This window comes from Lepisosteus platostomus, chromosome 20 (assembly GCF_059453375.1).
Source record: "Lepisosteus platostomus isolate fLepPlt1 chromosome 20, fLepPlt1.hap1, whole genome shotgun sequence".
Lineage (NCBI taxonomy): Eukaryota > Metazoa > Chordata > Actinopteri > Semionotiformes > Lepisosteidae > Lepisosteus > Lepisosteus platostomus.
The window spans coordinates 4,556,947-4,577,845 of NC_142630.1; the positions used below are offsets into that span (position 1 = coordinate 4,556,947).

General features: G+C 37.9%; 1 long non-coding RNA gene across 2 annotated transcripts in view; it reads right to left on the reverse strand.

The window, feature by feature from the left end:
- The window catches only part of LOC148644303 (uncharacterized), an 81,429-nt gene extending 61,834 nt beyond the window's left edge, over positions 1 to 19,595 (reverse strand). The window contains exon 1 of one of the 2 annotated variants that reach the window (XR_015928681.1): positions 18,758 to 19,595. This is a non-coding gene — a long non-coding RNA (uncharacterized LOC148644303). Of the gene's footprint in view, positions 1 to 17,802 lie in introns of both variants that reach the window. The other variant, XR_015928682.1, reaches the window with a different exon arrangement.
- Positions 19,596 to 20,899: the final 1,304 nt, after the last annotated feature.

Here is a 20,899-nt window from a genome sequence, read left to right on the forward strand (position 1 = left end):
ATGTCTTGCTGAGATTTTACTCAGACATGTTTTCCTTTGAAATTGAAGAAATTATTGCTTTCTTGACATTGCGTTTTCATGTATATTTTTTACCTATGTTTGCCAATCTTGTACAGAGGTTATCAGAATTTATAAATCATGACTGCAAATTCCAGAGGTACAAGCATAGGTCAGCATAAGCACAGATAAAGTTCAAGGCTTTTTTTAAGTGTGGATTGTGACATACACAACAAAAGAAGGTGTCTTTGCATCCAAGGGGGAAAAAATACGGTATGTGCAAGGTGCCGGAGGGTTAAGCAAGGGGACTGGACCCTATGCGGGGCTGAGCTAAAGATGACCGACAGGGAAATTTAGTGGAGAGTGGAAGCCGGGCCTACTTAGCCGAGTCACGTTGCCAAAAGTTGTGGTCAGGAGGATGCGTAGGTCTAGAAGCCGGGATTTCTCAAGACGATGGTTTTCTCAGAAGAGGTTTTAACGAAGGGGAGCTCTATAAGTACAAACTTACAAACTTAATACTGAGTCCATCCCAGAAACTACAGGGAGCATATTGGGACTGGTATTACACAACTACCCCCCTCTCTGAACGGGATACTATTCCATCTCAGAGCCACAGAGATAGGGAAATTGAAGATCAGAGAAGAAACCCCAAACTCTATGCGACCCCATTAAACTTAACCACCAAATGGTTGTACGCAGGACACTTCCAGTCACTATAACCAGCCAGGGCCTGCCTTGCTTGAGCAACTGAAATTCCACACAGCTTCCTTATCAGCAGAATCATGACACATGACTAAGTCATGTAAATCCTGGCATAGATCAATACATCACATCAAACCAAGGAAGGCCAACTGGGGGCCCATTGACATGCAGTGGTATCAACAGCATGAACTGAACAAAACGGGGCTGCGGCATAATAGGTACAAAGAAATGTGCTTTCAACATGGGAAAAGGAAAAAAATAATAATGGTTTAACCTTGTGCAGGTCTCTTTTTTAGAGACCCCAGTCTATGTACTTTATATTTTAAAGATCGCCTAAAGAAAGCAATTGAAATAGGCTTCATATTCTAAAGCTGCATTTTATAAACCGAGATTGATATGTTCTCCCAATCACTCTAAATGAGGACCATAGCATCTCTTTTTTTTTTTTAAACGTGGTAGTACAGCTGGATGGAGTTCCTGGAGAGTTCAATACAGTTCATTTTATATCAATAAGAGCATTTGTTCAAACATCATTTCATCCAGAAAATGTATTGTTTATTTTCCCCAAAAATATTTTGAATATCTGAAAAAACAACTTTATATGATGACAATAATGCAGTGTATTTCAGCAGAAAAAGTGTCTACAAGGCTCACTAAAAAAACATCTGACAAAAATCCCTCAGAAACAACTGTTATTCCAAAAGGATGTTTAAGGAAGACAGGGTAAAGGAGAGTAGTTCTATCCTGAGTCACCATCAGACACTCTCTGGGAGTCTCAGTTCATTCTCTGCTATAAAGGCCTACATTAAGCTCACAAGTTGTATAGGCTTACTGTAAGCAACTCAAAATGTTCCTCTACATTGAATTGCATCACCAGAAAAGTTCATATTTGAATTCTTTCATTCACTTGTGAATTCATGACTTGTTGTCTTGACCACAGTGGGGAAGGAGACCAAAATCTTCCAGCTACTCCAATGAAATCTAAGTAAACCAGTTGATGTTTTCACACTGGTTAAAATGCCTAACTAAGTGAATTGGACAGTGGATGGTACCAAAAGTAGGGAGATGATTGACCTTCAAGCACAACGTACCCTTGCTCTCATCGAACTACTGTACCGTATCTTCTTGTTGTTGGGATAGAAGCTTTTAGTCTATCCTTTTTCTCATGTCTGACCTAAGGATATATCTGCGCCAATCACACTTAAGTAGTTATTGTACTGTAATCTGGACTGAAGTCAGGCGCTCACAACCAACAGACTGCTTTTATTACATAAAGATCTCTAGGGCTGTGTTTCTCAATCTTTGTTGTACCTGGGACCAACTCTAATTTAAATCGGTAATGTTAACTTAAGGCTGTCTGGCAGGGTCCAGACAGCATTGCTCCAGGGCCTCGTGCCAGTCCATGGACAAAGGGTTGAAAAACATGGCTCTTGAGTCCTTATAAGTTGAATAGAGGCTATTTAGCCCCCTTTACTATGAAAAATAGCCCTAGGGTCCCCTGTACTCTAAACAGAGCTCCCAGAGTCCCTGTGCTATTACATATAAAGTTAATATATAACGGACTGGGGTCACTGTACTGTAAACAAGCCACCAGGGCCCATATGCTGTGGCCACAGTCCAACATAAAATTAAAAATTGCTTTGTAATGCATTGGAAAGCAATGCAATGTGAAAATTATCCTGTTTAATACTTAAGGAATTTTAGGCATGAACCCAAACCCTGAGGCATATTATGTTCAGAATGGAGATACAGTATGTACAGTGTAAATCCTTAGACGTGTTAACTTTCTTAGACCCATTGGCTATAGTGGTCAATTGACCTTAGGATTTGGAGGACTTGGGATACGTTTCCAATGAGTTCCATTGGTAGGAATGCAATCTTCATCTGAGAAGTCATTCACTCTGTGAAAAGGTGGAAATTAGATCTATACTGATATTGATCACTAGTGGAATTTGTGACTATATAGATAGATGCTATGATTTATACCATTATAAAGATACAGTACTTTCCTGATGATGATGATGAATGAATTGATGGATATGATTACCATTGACGTGTATAAACAGACCATCTAACATTACACATCCTTAATTGAAAAGCCTAGTTTCAGCAAAATGACACTGTGCAATTGCTGGTTTGTATTCAAAGGAGACAACCTTCAGGAGAAAAAAAAAAAGATCCACACTGAACATGGCCAAGGTGTAACAAAAACAACACATACAGCTGGCGAATGCCACAGAGGAAACAGAGCAGTGTTTTCTGTGGCATATCTACTGTACAGTTCTGATTGATTAAGAAACAGACCACCAGGGAGTGCGCCTGGAAGCAGAGGGGATTCAGAGCCAGTTTCCAAATCTGCTAAGCATTATTCCACCTTCTAGAAAGGAAAGAGGAACAAAACGCCAACAGCACCAAGGCACAGATTAATACATTCTTGAGTTCCAACTGATCATTTCATCAGAGAAAACGAATTTTCAGTCCTCCTGTTAATTTCCAGCCAGTTTTGGAAAGGGAATGGAATTGTGCATTCCCTCTATACATCTGATGCTGAATTCAAGAGAAGAGCCCATACCCAAGGCTTTAAAAAGGAAGCTTGTATAAATTGACACAGATTTGCCTAAGAAGCTGGGATACGTGGCAGTAATTTGAGGTCTACAAAAGAGGAACCTTAGAGACACACATCAAATTATATAGTGTCACATAATAAACATGAAGCACAATGGTAACAGAACTGATGTATTTATTATCAGCTCTTTGCAACAATGACCCTTCTCCAGCAGAAGAGGGATGAAAAAGAGCTACTGTACCAGTCTACTTGCGAGGCCCAAAGTGCCCTTGGCAAACCTGGCATCAGCTGGAGAACAAAGCCCTCAGGACACTGCTGCATGGCAACCCAGCACATAGAACACTGGCTCTCTTCTAGCTCCTTCTACAACTTCGCTAAGAACAATAGATCTGGCTAATCCAAGCCACTGCCACTTTAGTGGATAGTCTGTGCTCTAGTTAACAGCTAACATCAGCTTTTAGGTGTTCATATAAAGCACTGTTCTAATTGTAAACACAACAAAAGCAAAAAACAAACTAACACAGCACAGGTTTCAATAAGCCGTAAGACCTGACAGGATGAGCAGCCTAAGGCTGAGTTCAGATTAAAAAGGCAATATAGCGCATAGTGATGACTTGGTTGTGATGAGCACTTTTATTGTTATTTTGTACTAGATGAAACAAACACCCAATTCTGATTTACCAAAAATACATGGAACTGCTTTCTATGCAGAATGTTAGAAAGATGAGATTTTCACAGAAAATACATTATTTAACACTACTATAATTATAATGATAATATTATAATAGTCATTGTTTTGCAATTTTTTACAAATACTTGGGTGGCCAAACTGACAGGTGAACAGAATACACAAGGCAAAGTTTTGTGGTCAGAAACTTATTTTTTAATACAGGCTGGAAGAAGAATTTTTAAGATTAAATTTTGTTAAACTGATTAAATTCATGGGTCTGATTAACAGCAAGAAATATTTGCAATTAAATTGTTATGGCTTATACCTCCTGGACAGTAACATTCCTATTTTGAACACCTTGAATTAATACATTTTAAAAGTTGACTCCCTACAGTTTCTGCTTGGCTGGCTTTATAATAGGCCTACAAATTCTCTATATCCACAGTTTTTTTGTAAGGGTTAATTTTTTCTTATATCATGCTGCCTGCTGTGTGTTACAGGCAAAAAATAATTATTGCTGTAAGCTTTGAATTTGACTACATTTATCTTGAGTCATGTGATGACAGTCATGTATTTAGTAAATCCAAAGATTTCACATATCTTTGTTAATTTCTGTGCATTGAGGGAATAGCTTTTTCTTGACTTTATCCAATCACAGCAAGTACATTGTACACGATTTCAAAGAGCCGTCGTTCATAGAAACATGTACACATGCTGATATAGAAGATGCATTGCTGTGGGATAAATGCCAACTTATATGAAATTCTCAGTTTGTTGTCTGGCAATATTGGCAGTGTTAGGCATTTCTACCAGCACAATTTGTACCAGCTCAATACCTGTTGTGTCTGCATTTCTGTCCAACAAAGAGAACATTTCTTCTGGTTCTCACACGGAATATCTTTTCAACAGACTGAACATTTAATTTATTTATGTTGTAAAACAGGTAATGTGAGGCTGATCAAACGATGGCAGAGCCTGGATGGAATTAAAGGAGGACTCATCTGGTTGAGGTCACACAGCACACTTCACCTGGGGAGAGCTGATCTGGAAAGCACATGTGAATTTTACTTCACAACCACGGTCATTCTACCACAGGAACAAAGCTCAAAAACAGGGGGCAGATGTACATGTCAAGATACAGAGACTGATGCTGCTGACAGAACTTGTAACTGACAGCTTACATTATTCCTCCCTAAGAATATATCTGAAGCTCAAAGGTGAACACAACAACAACAAAAAAAAAACTATATAGAACAATATTCATACCACACCACTGTACTAAACTGAGCAGTAAGTGAAAACGGATGAATTCATATTTTATCATTCTGGCTACTGGTGGAATTCTAGTCACTAACTCTAAATGTTTTATAGAAATGACCACATTTCTAAACAAGTTAGAGGGGTATATGAACTCCTCTCATTGCAACTGTTGATATAAAAAAGTATCAATAATATAATCACAAGAGGTTGTAATTAGCTATAAGTAAATAACTTGTTTAAAAGTTCCTGGAGTACTCAGCTTCTACATTTGGACAGAGAACCCAGAAAGCTACAGTAATTACTTAGAATCATCCCTTTACATTTTTATTTGCTTTGATGGACACCCGAAAATAACCTCAGAATTACTAGCATTGATCCAGAGCCGTGAGGATCAAAGATCTCTCCAAAGCAATAATTTCTCATTTTACACGTCCCCACCATATTTACACTGACTTCTTATCTACGTCATCTCACAGGGTTTCCAAAACTCTTACAAAAACTTTAAGAAACCAAAATTATCCTTCAAGTTGGTTCACATATTCCCCATCACTAAAAGACTGACTAATGTTTTTCTAAAACTTTCCAATTATTTACAGATTGCTTCCCCTGGAATATAATTGCCCATTTTTCCATCATTTTAACCACCCTTTTTACCACGTTCTCAAATACTCTTTGTGATCTCTGCCCAACCACTTAGCTCATAGTCCTGTTCTCATTTCTCCAACATATGAAGACTTCTTGTTCATCTTTCATTTTACTTTTGTGAGTGTGAAATGAATCTCCACATGCCCTCAGGCAAGAGATACAAGAGCATATTGACACTTACACCAGACTCTTCAATAGCTTCTACCCACAAGCAGTGTGATTGGCGAACACATTTGGCCATGCCCCTCGGACAATCTACAATCTACCTCATTATAATTTATTGATTGCACATCTGCAGTCATTGTTCACATGTCTAAATTGTTTACATTCAAACTGTTTACTTGTTTACTCGTATATTGTCTACTGTTTGTTTGTATATGGTCTTGATGCACTGTCTGCACTTTGTGTTGTACACTTGATTTTAACAATCGAGAGACTTTCTATAAGTAAGAATTCCATTGTACCAGTACAGGTACTGGTTACATATGGCAATAAAGTTTCAAGTTCAAGTTCACCTGGACTTAGTTTTAGAATTATTCAAAGTATGCTTAAGTATGCCATCGTGTCAGGGGCGCAGAACAGTACTTTATCATACAGTACACAGTATCTCACAATACCAAACAAAATTAACGGATGAGTTGCACAAACATGAATCACTAATTATGGTTTTATACTTCATACTCTAACTGGATTTCTTCAGTTACTGGCCTGCCTTGGAAAGCATGTTTACATAGTTGCATGTATGTTGTTTTCTGCTATTTAAGCATCTAATACCAGGAGGAATTGCTGGAGTTTGTCAATATGGTTGGTTCATTATTAATGTGGTAAATAAATTACACAAATACAATACAAGTAATAGGTTTATTCCATGCTGAAAAGAGATAAAAGAAAACGTAACATTTCGGCCGTGGAGCCTTCTTTTTCACTGCGAAAAAATCTCATTAAAATATAACAATAAAAGAGCTGTAATAAAAGTAAAACCTGCCAAAAAAGCAATGTCATTACAATCTATGTATATCTCATGAATACGGGGACAATTAATATTGAATTAATACTGGGACAAGCACACCCTAGAAGATAATAAGAAACTCTTATTAACACATTATGAAAATGCCCTTTCTTTTTATCATGGTTTGCAGTCGCTTCTCTGATTAATAGCAAGAAGAGGAAATATTTTTTTTATTTTATCTACAGAAATCTGGCTCAATAAATTGGATTATTGGACATACTGCACATATCATTTAAGTGTGAAAAGAATTGGATTAGGTAAGTATACCATTTGTTGTTCAACTTAAATGAAATGTTTTGTTTGTGCTTTCTTCCATTAGTAATAGTATTTCACATACTTTTAATATGTCAAGTACTTCTTAACTCAGAAGAATATTGCTGTACCTCAGAAAATTAGCCACAACATGAAAAATGAGGTACAGAACGTAATCCCTATTTTTTTGATCTAAATCCACCTACTGAACATTTCAGCCTTCACTCAGCCAAAAAATAAAAATGAGCTCAAGATCAACTTTTGCATTCGTTACCACCTTAATTTCCCTGGATTTCCTCATATCCAAAACATCCATTGAGTCATGTGTTTGTCATACAAATATTGTTCCTTTTTTAAAATCTTCTTATAATGTTCCAAACAAAAGTGGAATTGTGCCACGTTAACACTCCATTAATAACATCCACTGATTAAATCATCACGGCTGAACAAGACTTCCATTTAGTTCCATAGGCCTTCAGCATTTACTAATTTTTTAAACCCGGATTTTCGCAACAATTCATCATTCAAACAGAAATGTGCACACTTTCCAAAATATGTAATCTCTTTCTGAGAATAAGGAGAAAGCTAGCTCTAGATTTTGTGATGTCAAACAGAATTCACTTGGAAAAAACACACAACATACAAGTACACAGTTAGAGGTCAAGATGAGAAATGGAAACCTTCTACCAGTGACATCAAAATGCACATATTGTAATCCGTGAAATGATCTTAATTCACGGTGAACACTTCCTCGTCCAAAAGCCTGACAATGAACAAAGCACCAAATCTGTTTTTATTATGGAGAAAAGCAATATTATAACATGCCTGCTCCAGCTCTGACTTCACCAGCTACTTTTTTTGTAATAGATCTTTTCATTAGAAAGTCCTACTATGTGTATGAAAATCATTCCTAATATGCTATAATAAAAACTCAGCTCTGAATTAATTTGATTATTTTTCCCTCCTATTCAACCACCCAAAACACATGAGTGTTTCATATTATAGCCTCTGTCTTCTCTTTGAAACTTCTAATCTCCGGTTGTTGGATTCTTGCCTATTCTTTCTCTTCTGCCTTCTGCCTCGCCTTTGGTCTTCCAGCTGGTATTCACCTCTCCACCACCCTGGCTCATCACTGTTCTCCACATGTGCCCAGCCACTTGACCGAGAATCTTTTCTGTTCTGTTCATCTGTGGATGTCTTTCTTCAGATCGCCCTCTGCTGCCACTTCTACTCTAGTTAGTCCTCATCATATCTAGTTATTCACATTATTCACCTGCAGTTTTGTTTTAACATTACAATCCCTGTGCACGCACACAGCCTTGATGAAATGATCGAGGACACCTCCAGCCAGATACTTCTGTTTTATTTCTTTGTCACTGTCCTTGCCTCCTTTGCTGAACAGCTTACTTCACAAATACAGGATACCATTTGAAAATACCAGCCAAAGAAAAATGATAAACTGAACAATAGTGGGATTGTACTGTAGCAGTTTCATTGCTTGTTCGCTTACTGATGGGTGGGTTTTGTATTACCGTGGGTTCATTTGTATCTCTCAGGGACAATGATGGGGACTAATTTGCCTTCAGTATAAGGATGGTCCTCAACAACTTGGAAAATAAGATACAACATGTTAAAGTGAGTGGAGGTAAGGTTGTTTGTTTCATATGAAGTATGTTCTTTTTACAATATTTGATGTACAAAACAACAAACAAAATGCACCTTCTTCAACCAATCCAAAGTCATCTTCCAACTGGTTTCAAGTCACAACCACTCATCCATTACAAACAGGAGGGATTCAACCCCATATTTGTCACCGATCTGTTATTTTAATTAAAAATGACATGTTTACTTTTCCCAGTGCACCAGCAGAAACTGTGTCTGCTGAATATGGAACCGATCATTTCTTGGGGCACAATCAGAGAAAAAGCAACAAATTTTAAAGAATGATATCGTTGCCAGGTTTGAGAGTGAGATGAACACAAACAGACTAATTAAAACCACGCTCGGCTTTATTTTCCCCCTTGCCTTCATTTACGCCTTACAGAGGCAGTGTCTGGGAAGGAGCAAGCTCTGCTGGTGGATGGCCATGTGTTTGCAATCAGAGGAGTCTGTCTCCTGGCTGCTCCTTGTTCGCAGTGATAAAACTAAAGGTGTGTTTCCAATCTGAGGCACAGCTTCATCCTGTTCCTAACACCTCCGCCATAGTGAGGTCATCGCCCCCTTGACCTCCTGACCTTCTGAAGGGCATTACCTCTTCCTATGCTACTTTAATTCATTTTCCTTCTCCCCTTTAGGACTTTATGAGGACGTTGTTTTTTGTGTGTTTTTCCCCTTTAACCTATATTTTCATTGTCCACCTGCAGTGAAAGCGATAACATACTATTTAAATATAAATGTTGTTCTCCAAAACTTAAGACAGTTTGTGCAGTTCACAAAAAAATACTTCTATATTAAATACCTCTCCAATGTCTTAAAAGAGAAAGAAATAGCAACTTAATATTGCTACAAATAAATATTAAAACAACAATGACAACCATATTTTTCTGGCCAAGAAAAGGCAAAGAAGGGACATACAGCATCTCTATCTTGAAGTATCGAATCTTTGTTTTTATTTGCACCTTCCTTGAGCAAAGATTTTATATCTTATTGACTGCTTGAAGATAAAAGGACCTGCTTTCTAAGCGAGATAGCTTTAGAGAAATTCGAGCAACTCCAAAGCGTTCGCTCCTCGGTCCTCTCTCCTCTTCACTCGAGCATTTGAACAAAATCCTTGCCTTGCAAATCTCTTTGACAAATGAATGCATATTGGCTTCGTTAAAAAATACTTGCAAATGTTCAACCATCCATTTGTCCATTACCAGGCGGGGTTGTGTCAAAAATACATGTATAACACAGTTAAATACAGGTATAGAGGTTGATTCTTAAGAAAGAATTGCAAGCATTCAAATGTATGTACATTTCTGGAAGGAGTTGGGAAAATGTAAAGTATTTAGGACACAGAGACCAGTGACAAGGTATACACTATGTTTGTCTAGATTCCACAAGATGCCACAAGACAGCATCTGCAACCTGCAAGTGTGTTGTACTGCTTCCTCAATAGGATACACACACTGCTGAACTGTTACTACGATGGTAGACCTCCTGTTGATGACAATTATTCATCAGCGTAACGGATTTACCTGTGTCAAAGTGTAACTTTGTGAATCTGCTGCAGTTGTAAGTGATATGTTTCTTCTGACTCTCATTGTAGAGAGCTGAAGAGACATGGAATGGGAGACATCGTCTGCATACAGTACATGATCAGCACACAGGGATATGCAATGAGTATTAATGAAAACAGGAGTAGAAACAGGAGAGTGGCAGTCAGCTTGAGATAGTGGTTACAAAGGACAAGTCAAAGTGAGTACCCCTGATGAGAGCCCCTAGAAATATCATAGTGATACTTTGAGGAAGGGTTTCATATTGCTGAAGGGTTGGTGTAACCAACTTCAACCCTACATAACATTTATTGAGGGAAATACAAATATAATCTTTCAGTTGATGCCATATAAAAACAAAAACGTAATCGAATGATCTCCTTTTGAAACTTCAGAAAACTGCAAATGAAACACACAACGTGACTGAAAACATTGTATTAAAATATGCCTTTAGCTTAGAGTGATACTTTGCATACTTGTCAGTATGCATTGGGCAAGTGCAAATGCATACTGAAAACGTGACAATATCTAACAGACTTCTAATGTGGACATGTGGCATTTATGGTCTCTGTGTACTTCTGCTCAAAAGGATTTTCTGGGATTCAGTCTAAAGAAGTTGTTTTTTGCATAGTGAAAATGTCAAGTACAAAATGTCATTAATACTGAAAAGAAATATAGGTATACCTCAATAATTGGAAAAATGCTAGATGGTACATTTAACAATGAATGCAAAATAGACGTCTCATTTATATGCACTATAATATGTCAAATAATATATATTACTACTGTTAATAATAATAATAATAATAATTTGGTTTCTTGCAAACCACACCTATACTTATTAGCTCTTCTGCTTTCTTGAACTGTATATGGTTCTCTACAAACAAAAAACAACAAACATTTGAGAAAGTTAACTGAACCACATGTTTGTAGAAAGAATAATAATCTAAGTCTAAATCCTGCCAAACTCAAAGAGAACTTGTATGTAGCTTCTGTCTGGGACATTATGTGCTCAAAGAATCTGACACACACTCAAGAAAGGCAGGTCAGATTATTAAAACTTGAGCTGTCCTGACTTCCAAAAAATAAAAAAGAAAGAATTAACCTCCTCTACAATTACTCCTGGAAGGGACCTATAGAAACCCACTGCAAGACATCAGCATGTCAAAATGCTGATCAATCGGTCTTCCAAGGTGAGCTGTGATTGAGATCTTTCGAACTGGTAAGAATAGGGCTTTTAGTGAAAGACCAAAGTCTTCATTCTACTCTCATAGACATTACATAGAAAACTATGTTTGCATTTTTAATCATAACTTTTATGCTTCTGCTGCAGCAAGCAGCCCATGGCATAGCTTAGCACAAATAATCATGCTCATAATCATAACAATGATAACTGAAAAATTATATTTTGCCTAGACTTTTGGAAATTGCAGCTAAAAAAAACCTTGACCACCCTGCTTTACAAAACAAGCTATTTCTCCCATGTCAGAATTAACTCCGTTTATAAATAAAGGGAAGAGCCTGATCCTGCAGTCCAATAAAAATGAACCAGGAGAATTTTTGGTGAAGAAATCTTTGTCCTTCAGTTCCAACCACCATGCACTAAGTGCATAAAGGATCACTGCAAAACAAGCAAACTAAAGTCTTTCATCCTGCAGCATTTTCGGGATGTTAAATAGGTATAGAAATTTTCCACTTCCATTTATATGATTAATTTGATTTTCGTGAAAAAATGAAGTTCATCATTAGTTCAGTTAAGAAATAGAAATCCCAGATTAAACAGGCTGAAGATGACCCTCATGAGCTGCGTGGGGTGCTAAAGATTTGTGCTGAACATCCTGGGAAATGCTCAGGACTTACAGGGAGAGACAAGGAAAAAGACTAGCTAGGCTTTCTCATAATTACAAGTCCCATCAGCCCTTTATAACATGATACAATTATTTGTCAGTGCATTCCAGGCTATGAGTACATCTCATCTTGAATAGAATCATAACAGAAAAGAAAAGAGCAATAAAAGCCAGATGTAAGGCTGAACATGACACAGTAAACAGGAAAGTCAAGTAGTGCAAATATCATCACTCATGAGGACATGCCTAAAACCGAATGAAGATGCACGACAATAAGAACACAAAATTCAGCTGTTTAATCAAAAACAAAAGTGGAAATAAGGCTACAGCAATTTCCCAGGCTTTTGACATCATTAAACATTAAAACTAGTAACTAATAATATGCTATAAAAACTACGACTCTGTCTTCTGAAATTCTTAATTCACTCGTTTTTAAAGAAGAATGTTAAAGAGATGATTGCTCATTGACTACGGGTTAGACAGAATAATGATTATCATTGGAATGCTAAAAAACAGTTATAGTACTTGACCGTCTAACTAATTTAGCATGTTGATACTGCAATTGTGTAAATCTTAAAGCATGTTTTAAAGGTTAAATTCTCATGAATTCTGGGCTGTGATAAGATGTGACAGAACAGAGTAGTTAAAGCTCTGAAAAGTCAATCACTCTGTTTGTAAAGGTGCTCCCTACAGACTGAGGAGTTGTCTATGTCTATGGCAGATGGTATTACCCAGGTGGTGGATTTTGACTGGGGATGGATAATCTTGAATCAGCCAGAGCACAGTCTGTTGTGCATCGGTGATCCCTACAGCTTTCCAGGAGTCTGTGGGCTGGGTGTGTTTTCATTGAGTGCCACAACCCTTCTCCAAACAATGCTAATGTTACATGAAGAAATACGGAATGCACATTGTGTAAAACAAGGTAAATCTAAAAAGGTTTGTATGCTGTAGGAAAGTACAGTGTACACTGTTGTTATTTCCTTGGTACTGGTCTAAGGGTTACAGCAGTGAGCCTAGATGACTGAGCTGAAGAAGAGAGCATCTTCTGCACAAGATGACTGTGACCAGGGTTACCCCAGCACTGGCACACTGACAAAGTGCTGACAGAGGCAGGCTTGGGATTAATGAGCTGGACTGTCCCAAAACAGTGATGTTGGCTAAAGATGCTTCCAACTAGTGCTGAACCTCCTGGAAGGCACTGTAGAGTTTGCAGTATGTCGAAAGATGAAAGGCTTCAGGAACAGACGTGTTAGAGGCACTTATGATTTGCAAATGCACATTGCATGAATGCAAAATTAAAAATACTAAAAACATACATCTGGAGGTTTCAAGCTAAATAGAAAACTAGAAAACGAAAAGTCTGCAATTTAAAAAAAACAGTTCTTAGTCAAATTCAGATTTAAAGACTTTCAAATGGGATCAGCATGACCCTAATTTACACTTTGGACTGAACGAGCCAGTCATCCAATTCACAAACTCAAGGCTCATATCACTCGAGCATTGCTGGTCAAAGAACACTGCAGTATGTGTGCCACAATATCAATCAAGCAGACTAGATGAAAAAGAAATGATTCAATGTGTATATATTTCTTAAGAAAGATCACCTCTAAGAAGCCTTGCCTGGTCTTTTACTAGGCACCTAATGTATTAAGGTACAGTAGGTAGTCACAGGAGTTTCAGGGCTGTGCATCTATCTTGTTAAGTTACAATTCCACGCAATTTCAACTTGAATGACTATTTTTTTAAATGACACTGAAATAATGACTGAGATATAACTGTGGCTTTGTGAAGTATTGATCCAGCTGTACAAGTAAAAAAACACAGGTAAAGAGTACTGCACTGTCTTAAAATGCCACGGGGATATTTTGACTTTGCATGGAACAATCCAAATCTAAACCTGAGATATACAGTACTTTAGCCTATAATCTGGCTGTCAGCCCAAAAAGGGGATTATAGGATACAATTCAGTGATTATATTTTGTCAATGATATTCAGGTAAATATGAGGATAGAAAAACAATTTGATCATACATGGACATGTCCATACTTTTTTAATAGGCAATGAGTATAACGAATGTCCATGAGAGTTTCAAGAAAATCAAAACAGCAAATACTTTCTGTAATTTAAATGCTTCTAATTTCACTTTTCAAGTTTTCACAGAGGTGATCTTCAGCCACTGTAGGAGGATCTTAGAAAACTGAACTAGTCTAATTTATAATACATGGAAATGAGCATGGAAAACGTTGTCTTCCACAGCGATTAATACTAGGGCTAAAACTGTACCAAAAACACATTATTCTGAAGATATTAGAGCAAAGGCAAAAATAATTATTTCCTCAAAATGAAAGGTTATATCTTGTTTCACCTTCTGTTTCATATAAAACTGAACAACAGTTTTAAAAATTCCTCCATTACAACATAGTGCCGAATCCAAAATGCCATTCAAATCAAAACAAATGAGAGACTTTGGTAGCAGAAATAACGAACCTAGGATTACTTCCTGTCACTTTGTAAAACCGTACACCCTTCAGAGATCCAGAGAAGCACAGGCAATACTTTTAGGTGTAGCCTGACACTGGAAGAACCCACACACTGCACTGTTAAACATTTAGTCAAATGTCATATGGTAACGTTTTTTAACAAATGTTAATGTGTATGTTTGACAGAAGCTTCACATGGTTTCCATATTTTAGTAACACATTCTGCAAATGACAACTTAATGGAACAAGCTGAAACCACACTTTCTTGCCTAGATTTTCAGATTATAGACAGGCAGATGCTTTAAGGTGTAGCGTTCCATAAAGGATTAATTTATTCAAAACCTTCCATGAATAAAGCAGGTTTTTTTTTGCAAAGCCACATTCAAGATATGAGTGCTATTTCATGTCAACTCGTCTAAACATTCATTCTTTCTGTAAAACAGAAGATAGAGATTATGTATGAAACAAGGCCAACTATCAATCTGGAACCCCATCACAGTTCTGTTTAGTCATGTCTCACAGCAGGTTTCAGACCATTTGTTTCATTTATCCTGAAAACTTTGTCATGTTGTCATTAATTCAGACAAAGTAGGTAGGTAATACAATTCAAAGCAAAAGACACTTCTATGTTAGAATGGATAAGCACTTAAAAATCACTCAGCAATTTGACAGTTGGACATTTTTAATTTTAAGATGCTCAGGAACACAGTCAGTCTAAGTTTTATCTGACTTCAAAGAACTCTATTGAAGATATACTGTAGCTAGCTATCCAGACTAGACTAAATGTTATAATGAAGGTCATTTGTAAGATCCTAAGATTTACTCCAGAAAGGTTATGCATCTCAATCATGGAGCTCCAGTACAAAAGGGGGTGTATTACAATACACTAAATAAAAGATAAATAACAATATAGTGAAATAAGACCTCCAGGGAAAGCGTGGTATTATTGGTGTAGGGGGACCAGTAGGTGACACTCTTTCCTCCAGTCCAAACTAACGCTCCAGCATAGTGACCAGATACACTTCGGCACTTCTTAAAGCATTCTTCAGACATCACGTGCCAACTACTTGAGTCATTAAAGATCTTTTCCCACTATTAGAAAGAGCAGGGTTTGTCCTGGTTAAATTCTGCTCTGTCTTGAACAATCTACCTTCCCTTAAGTTCCAGTTTCTCACTTCACTTTCTGCTGTGCAGGGGGCTGCTGGCAGATAATAGCTGCCACATGTCACCCAGGTGGACACAGCCTTTCAGTGAAGCTTCACTCATCACATTAACAATACCTACAGTACTGTATGAGCCTCACATTACAGTTACCTAACACCATCTTTAACCTCGAGGACAAATTCAAAGATGAACATACAAATTAAACAGACTATCAGTTGTACTTTCTGAACAAAAACAAAGGCATGGGTGAAATTAACCAACACAGTGTAGTGAGGTCCATCTGGATACACTACATAAGATCTATAGTAAACAAATATTAAAGTAAAGACAATACAAACAAATCCATCATTCTTTATGAACAAACAACACAGAATAAGACATCGTTATCAGTGAGTTGTTATGTTGGCATCCCTGTACAGATAACCATGTATCTCCTCTTTGAAAACATCCCACTGTCCCCTCTCTAATGCTTAAAAAAACACTTGGAAGGAAGTTGCCTCATAAGAATAACAGCTACTCAACATGTTCTGTTTTCTCTAGGAAGGCTTTAGGACTGGATAGGGTGCTTATGATAGATCTGCTTAAGGTCTTGGCACTCCAAATACATTTGTTTCTATGACTTGATATGGATTCTGCATTCAGGTTCTGACAAAGCTTTTTATCTACAGTGTGTACCAGTGTAGTTACATGCTGAATGAGATACAATTTAACTCCTGCTTTATTCTGTTGTCAAAACATGTACCCTCTAAAACCAACCATAGACAAAAGTGTAGTCAATAACAGAACACCTACAGTATGGAACTTCATGGAGGGAAAGAAAAACAGCATAGTGATAAAACCTAATGCTGATGCCTGGCCAATTTATATGGATTATATCTGACAAGCTGCAACATGTTTTTTTTCCTGAATGTTTTTTTTTAATTACAACCTTTTTGTGACTTTCAAGTATAATTTCTCAGGGAAACCACATGAATAAGACACACCATCCTTGCCAAGTCACTCCATAAGTCATTGGATACTTCAAAACCTCTGTTGTGCGATACAGATGTATATTTATAATATTACGGAAAGCTCTTACGCCTTGTTTGGATGTTTACAGTACATACTGTGAAAACCATTGTACACTGACCACCGCTGGATGGACGATTGCAAAAGAAAACAAAATTGGAAAATGTTGTACATCAGAGCTCCAATGAGGAAATAATTTTACAAAAATGCCTAACAGGCGTGTTAGAACCTGCATTGGTCTTATACACAACCCAAATTGACCACAAACAGATTTTACAGGAAATACGGCACTGATTATAATAAAGGCCTTCTGTCATATGCAACCCCCCGAAACATTTTTCCTTTTCCCAAAAGATCTGGAATTGTCAGCCCCACTTGGAGGTAGTAGCCACCCTCTATTAGATTTGCTGTAGTCTGCCAATAGTCTTTGAAGGTTAACTACATTGTGGGCACAGCAAGTCATCCAACAGCTAACAATATGACCCAAGAGCTTTTGTTCTAAACAGAACATAGACTAAGTTGTTTATCTGTCTCAATTAAGACAGGAAAGTGAGCTTCCCACACACACTATTGACACATGATCAACCCGGAGGGCTATACTCACATCTCTGGCAGCTTTCTACACAAGCATTTAGATGCTATTAAACGTTAGGACAGCCCCTTAACAAAGAAACAGAACCTAAGTGCCTAGAAGGGCCGATAGGATTTCTTTTGTGGAGCTCCCAGATCAGCTGATATCTTTGACTTGAGGATATTGTCCAGTGAACTGCAAATAGCTTTTGTTTCCTATACATAAAAGAAGTGTATAATGCATCACTAGGAAATGTGTATACCGTGTTTGACAAATACAAGACTATTGAATTCTTCTGTTCCTTAAAAGAGGTTGTTACTTTAAACAAATCACCAGCATCACCACGTTGTTATCATTAGCTGAGAACAGATTAAAACATCCTAAACAATAACCATATTTTATAACTTCCTGAAGGGTCGGGCATTAGTCTTTACCTAGTGTGATGAGGAAACGCTGCAACATGAAAGAAGACCTCACAATGCTGCCAGCAGCTGGCACGTTTCATGCTCTGGAAGAAACGTAAAAACATCCTCTTTACCCCGGTCGCTTGCCAAGACCAGAAGACAGTTACGGCGCACACTACACTCGTCTTCCAGCATAATTATTAATTGCATTGTGAAAATGAAAACACCTGTTATTTGTTTGGACCATTTAGGACAAATACCAGAAAATATTACGGAATGCAGGAGTTAAAACACTTTTTACCACCTGCATTGAGAACACACGCAGGCGATTTGTTATTTTCTTTTATCGGGAAACAAATTTAAAAGTTAAACACGCAGGACATTGAATTCTGGAAACCCACACCTCAATACGCTTTAAAAGCAAAAGCAATTTGCTGTATTTTTTTTGGCACATGTATTAAAGTATCCACCTATTGTAAGTAACCACTCCGCCATCAGTAATATCTTCAAGCATATCCTCAATTGTAGTTAGATTTACATTTTCCAGTGGGACGGATACTGCATGTTTCAGATTTAGGATATTCAAACACGACCATTTGACTGTAAACCTTCCTCGGCAAAAATCAAACATCTTTTCCTCGAGGTTTGTACCGCGGCGTTTTTGAAGCAACATCGTGTAAAGGTATATTTACTGAATTCAGCGTGTTTGTTTTGTATTTGCGATTAAAACAAAACAATCCCCGAAAAAGCAGCATTACATAATGTTTTTATCATCCTGTACATCTCAGAAATAAGGGTTCATTGGGAAGTGGTTCCTAATAGCGCAACTAAATACACAAATCATGAAACAATAACGTCCTGTTCAAGCAGGGATTTTTGTTGTTGTTCACAAGCACAGGAAGATGCTAAATTCTTTCCATTCATACGACTTCACGCCTGTCAAATTGTTCAAGCACGAATCTACCACACAACCTCTTGTCCTCACCTGAAAGGTTCAGAGCAAGGCCACCTTGTAGCTTTGCAGTAGTCACAAGTAAAAGGTTATGAAGTTTTCAAAAGGATTGAAAAGTTTCGCATGCAGCTGCAGCGACTCACCCCTGAAAACGAGGATTTAAAAAAAAAAAATCCTGTACTGCCGCCAGTAACACTTCGTAGAGCTACAGATTAGCTGCAGAATAACTTTCTGCTCTGTTTTGATGCTGAGAGTTGTTTGCATCCCTATCACTCAATCCGGAGAGTAGTCCCCACTTTGGGCTAGGGATTCCCTCCCCACCCACTCGAAAACTGTTTAACCAGTGCGGCACCGCCGGTGAGCAGAGCACTTCGCTGATTGTTGCTCAGGAATGGAGAATTCCCTTACATGTGCAGCTTGAAAAGCCATGTCATATACAGTAGGTGTTACATTGCACTTTCGCTCCGTTGAACCGGTGTTGAAAAAATGAAAATAAGGAAACGCTACTGCTGCTCAATGCATTTGGAGTGTGAAAATGGAAGAAATGAGAGACCCCATTATGACACCATAGGCCAGAGTGTCCGAATCCGGAATCTTTCCTCACTGTAAACTAAATCAGAGAACCTAGATTTCATATACTGTACCATTGCAAGTCTTTTGCATGATCTTATGCTAATATATATGAGACACCTACTCTAGGTTAATTAAACAAGTAAGGATCATAGGAACAAGTAACAGGTTCATTCCATCCTGAAAAGAGAAGAAAGAAAACACAACGTTTCGGCAGAATTTCTTTTAAAAAATCCTCGTTTTCAGGAGTGAGTCGCTGCAGCTGCATGTGAAACTTTTCAATCCTTCATAACCTTTTACTTGTGACTACTGCAAAGCTACAAGGTGCCCTTGCTCTGAACATTTCAGGTGAGGACAAGAGGTTGTGGTAGATTCGTGCCTGAACATTTTGACAGGCGTGAAGTCGTATGAATGGAAAGAATTTAGCATCTTCCTGTGCTTGTGAACAAAAAAAATCCCTGCTTGAACAGGACGTTATTGTTTCATGATTTGTGTATTTAGTTGCGCTATTAGGAACCACTTCCCAATGAACCCTTATTTATGAGATGTACAGGATGATAAAAACATTATGTAATGCTGCTTTTTCGGGAATTGTTTTGTTTTAATCGCAAATACAAAACAAACACACTGAATTCAGTAAATATACCTTTACACGATGTTGCTTCAAAAACGCCGCGGTACAAACATCGAGGAAAAGATGTTTGATTTTTGCGGAGGAAGGTTTACAATCAAATGGTCGTGTTTGAATATCCTAAATCTGAAACATGCAGTATCCGTCCCACTGGAAAATGTAAATCGTAATTAAACACCCGAAGAAGGCTCCACAGCCGAAACGTTGTTTTCTTTCTTCTCTTTTCAGCATGGAATAAACCTATTACTTGTTCCTTTGCAGCCTATGCATGCTGTCGAGCTGCCCACCCGAACTAATTAATGATCATTTCAGCTAAGTGAAAGTCCTGCAATGGAATAGTATCAGGTTCTAGTATTACTTGCACCTGATACTATACTGTAACAAAATGAATCTACAAAGAGAGGAGACCATGTTGCCTTTAGTACAGTTGAGTGAACATAAATGTCTTCCAGACACCTCTGGAGGGAGCCCAGAGTTCACTCCACAGCCGTCTGGGAGGGGAGCTTGTTGCAGACACCCGCAGCTCTTTATGTAAAGAAGTGTTTCCAATCCTCAGTCCCAAGTGGTGTCCTTTTAGTTTGCTACAATGAGCCTTAACAGGAAAATGGGATTGATATGATGGACATGAGAAATGTCCTTCAGAGTGGGACAAGCAGACATTGCAATGTTGGCTGCTGGGATAATTGGCCCTGGTGTCTGTGTGTGCCCTGCAGTGGCCTGGCATCCTGTCCAGGGTGTAGCCTGCCTTGCGCCCGTTGCTGGCCAGGATAGGCTTAAGCTCCCCCTTAAATGGATGGAAGATCTCTCATTAACTTTTTTTTTCTTGTTAAAAACACCACCTGTTTAATTGAGCCTCATTAAGTTTTTCTTCATGGACTTTAGAAATTGGTGATTTGAATGATGCCCATGAAAACTGCTGGACTGGGCTCTCCAGGACCCCTATCGTAGTGACTTAGACAGGAGTTTTTTAACTG